We start from the raw sequence: 4,143 nt of genomic DNA, 5'->3' as shown, positions 1-4,143 counted from the left end.
ACACACACACACACACACACACACACACAACTTCTCTTAATCAACAATGAGGGTCCCAACTGCTAGACCATGTGCTGGTGAGTTCCCAGGCAGTGGAAGCCACAGAAACCAGTTGGCAAGGCAAGGAAATCAAGGTTTGATTTTTCCATTCAATGCCATCTTTTTAGAATTTGCCCTAAAACACTAACATGATTCTATGCACCGTGACCAATTCTGGGGGGTGCAATCCATCTTTTTATACACAACCAGAAGGCCGTATCATGTTTTTATTTTTATTCAGGAGCCTAAATGTGGTTAGAAGTTTCCACATTATTTCAACATAAGAAACACAAGTTTATCAAATGTTATGGATATGAAGCCGTGAAGAAGTGTTTGGATAACCCCTTGCAACTTTTATTTAAAACCAAACAACCTCTTGTGTAACCACTCAGCTTCAAATATAGCGCCATGGAGCTCGGTGTTGACAATCTGTGATCATCAGCGTGCACAGCCCTGCTCTGCTGACTCGCACAGAGATGAAGGGCTCTGTAGGTTCGTTAGCATTGCGTAGTAGTTGGACAAATCTTTTTGTTCAATGCTCTTCATGTTCCTAGAATAAAAACATTAAAAATGCACTTTAAAAAACACCCAGAAATACTCATTACCCACAAGCAATAGTTTTTAATTTAGAAAAACAGTCTAATTGAAATTACATTTGTTATGCAGAGTCTACCAATAATTATTGTGGCTTTAAATATGCAAACACACAGATTCCTTTTTGAATTGATGACTCTTTTCCAAAGTGGCTACTACTAGCTGAGTTCAGTGATCCAGGGACTGGTCTGGGAGAGCAGGTGGTCCCGGGTTTACCAGATGGCCTTCCAGAGCTGCTAGAACACGTGCCAGTTTAGTGACTGACTAGAGGGCTCCATGAGATTCCTGCCCTAGCAGAAAGTCTCAGGGCTTGTCCTAGCCATCCCACCTCAACCACAGAGTTCTTGAGTGAGGCCAACCTTCTCCCCGCAAAGCAGTCACACCCCATCATTTTAGCCTCTGGTCTCCTAACATCATCATTGAAATTGTGAGAACCAACGGGCATATGATGAAACTATCAAGGAAAGTTGCGATTCTGCCCTGGCTGTTAAGTCAGGGATATTGAAAAGTAGACCAGGATTGCTAAAAGCAGTGACTTCTGGGTAAGCGGGGACTCTTCCAGGATCCCATAACTCACTTCTTGGACTCAAAAACGGCATGCAGGAGCCTCTCTCTTAAATAGCTCATGGCCAACGACAATTTTAACACCTCTTCTGTATGATAAATCGTGTTACTGCAATTTATGTGACACCAGTATCTACTGTACTGTAACCACTCCAAGACCTCTTAACAAGAGGTTCTCAACACGCTGAATTCTGATGTCCCACAAGTGCTATAAAGTGACTGTTGTTGACCATTGTCTTGTTTTAATGTCCCCTAAATAATAATAAACTTTAATGCTTAAAAAACCCGCTCTCATTCAGGAATATATCTTGTCTAAACTACCATATGATGTAAAACAAATACATTTCCCTCTTGGTGACTTAATTGGTAGATAACCGAGGTTGTTTTTAGATCAGGGTCTTACATTGAATTTGGAAATCTATGTGATTGTTTAATATCATTAAGGGAATATTGTCTTGGTTACAATGGCTCAATAAAGTAACTGGTTTCCATGTGGTTATATCAATCTATTTCTGTAACACCGTACACTAGTTTTCCCCCTAGAGTCCTCCCTGTAATGCTGAGAAAGTGTCAGAAATAATGACTGTCTACCTATATCTGCAATAAAACGTAGAGCATGGATATTATAGTTGTAAGTATCAAAGATTTATTTCATGACTGCAGGTAATGATGAATCTTTTAGCACAACTAATGTCTGGAGGAAACCTCTCTTCTTCTCCGAGCTGTCACACGGAGACTATTTATAGGGCCCTTAGTGCTGTGGGGTTTTAGCATAAAGAGGCAATGTGTCTACGGTGCCACTGGATGGAAATGTTAGCAAGGGCTTCCTCTCATTGAAGATCTTTTAGTAGATGGCATTAGATTCCCTCTTTGTGTGTTTACGTCCCCCCAAAGACAGGGGACAGATGTTTAACATCAGCCCATTAATCCCTTCGCCCAGGTTCCTGTGACAGCACAAACCCAACAGAATGAGCCCTTTGCCTTTGCTCGGTGTAAATGCCGCATTTACTGCTGATTTACAGAACAGGGTCAGGCCATTAGGAACTTGGCAATCTTCAGTACAGCTGGAAAACAATATGCATGATAAGCTAAAATTCAATACCTTCTTGCACTAATTAAATGGGTTCCCACCAGGACAAAAACACAAATTACAATACAGGGCTTTTCTGCATCCCTATGCATTTTTCTACAGCTGTGACCAACCGTTATTTGTAGACTTCTCTGGATATTAGGTTTTAATTCACTTCCACTATTTAAAGATTGTGCGCATATCATAGTCATTCTCCGTGACGCTCTACTCTAACCCTGCTTCCACATTGGTTGACAACTCGTCTTCCTTTGGTGTAGGCAGACAAATGTACAAACAAAACACCAACGCTGTCCTAGAGCCTTCCTTGTATTTCCCTCCCACAGATGCACAGGTAGGAAACAGTTCCTCTCTCAAGCCAAGAGGCTCTTGAAAATATTATAAAAACCCCAAAGAACTTGCTCTGGGATCAAGACAATCCCACTGCAGCAACTCTCTTTCACAGCAGCGTGTGAAGGCAAAGGATCAGGCAACTGGGTTGAGAAGGAACATTGCTTTTCCAAAGAGTGGAGCTTGCAAAGGTATTTCACACCAAGAGTTAACACAGTGAAATACCTCATTTTCTCTGGTTTCCCTGACAAAATGTCCCCCCAGCCCCACTGTAAGGAGGAAAAAAAGACCTTTCACAAAAGCAGGCACCTATATGCCCAGCCAGCGGGGCCTGTGAGCTGCCCGGCGTTTTCCTGAATAGTGAATAATATTTAGATCGTCTGCGGGTTGCCTCCAGATCACCCACTGTGCAGCCGAGGCGAGATCTTGAACAGCTGGAGGTTTAAGTAAAAAACAAAAATAGCTACAGGCTTTATCTTGGCTCCAAACGGTATGAATAATAATCATCACCATAAAAAAATACCTGGTAACTATAAATCTCATCAACCAATGTAAAAGAACATTCTAAATCTATTAATATTTTCAAAGACATTATCTTTCTGCCACCCCACTGCTTTGTGACTTGTTGTATCAGCTATATTATTTGCCTTAAAGCACCATCTAAGTGTTTTTCTTCCCCTGCGAGGGGAATCTTCCAGAACCTTGCCCAGACACAGCCCACCGCCCCCCTGCAGGAGGACCGGGTGTCATTAACAACCAAAGACACTTCAGGCACAAGCTGAAACTCCGGTGTTTCCAAACCTTCCTGCCTCCCATCAAAATTCATATCCTGTCACCGGGCTCGGAGCAGAAAGCGTCTCATTATAGCATCGTTCCCCTCTTGCAGAAAGCACTGATTGCTGCACTGGTGGCTTTGGAAGGCAAAGATGTAATTTAGCAAAATAATGTACCATGCTGATTAATTTAATGTAGCCCATGACTAATTATGGTAATTCATTACATCTACAATTAGGCTAAGTAATTTATTGCACTGCAGTCTCATAAAGCCGAGGATTTATATCGAGTTTTGAATGTCACCCAAAGGACATTTCTGTACCTTGTCTTTACTGAAGCGGAATAAGGCTGCCAGCTGAGATGAGAAAAAAAAAAAAAAAACACCAAAAACCCCCCAAACCCTGCCCCCTCCCGCACAGGCGCTCAGGCCGCACACTGACACGCGCTTTGCCATTGGGGATGCTTGTATATTAGAACCGAATTCAAGTGCAAGGAGCGTTTTCCTGGTCATCTCCCTCCTCCTCCGGTTGTGCCTTTGTGGCGAGGCGGGGTGGTTTGCACGTGTGATTTGATTCTTGGTTGCTTTCTTGTGGGCCGCATGGCAGTCGCTTCCCTGGACACCCCGGAGACTTATACAGGGGGGCCAACAACAGACCAAAAGCCGCCGGGCCTGCCCGCGCGTTATCTGCGGGCGCTGGGTAGCGATCAGAGAAATCAGCCCTTGCGCTGCCGAGTTCTGCTGCTCTTTGGGCAGA

General features: G+C 43.4%; 1 long non-coding RNA gene across 1 annotated transcript; it reads right to left on the bottom strand.

Moving 5' to 3' along the window:
* Positions 1-642: 642 nt before the first annotated feature.
* On the bottom strand, positions 643-3,758 carry LOC111826044. Its single transcript, XR_002829266.1, has 2 exons — positions 1,069-3,758; positions 643-893 (listed from the first exon to the last, which is right to left on the bottom strand). It is a non-coding gene; the product is annotated as an uncharacterized LOC111826044 (long non-coding RNA).
* Positions 3,759-4,143: the final 385 nt, after the last annotated feature.

The sequence above is a fragment of the Myotis lucifugus genome, unplaced genomic scaffold (assembly GCF_000147115.1).
Source record: "Myotis lucifugus unplaced genomic scaffold, Myoluc2.0 scaffold_52, whole genome shotgun sequence".
NCBI lineage: Eukaryota > Metazoa > Chordata > Mammalia > Chiroptera > Vespertilionidae > Myotis > Myotis lucifugus.
The sequence above is the reverse complement of the archived record's forward strand: the minus strand, read 5'-3'. Positions and strand labels throughout refer to the sequence as shown.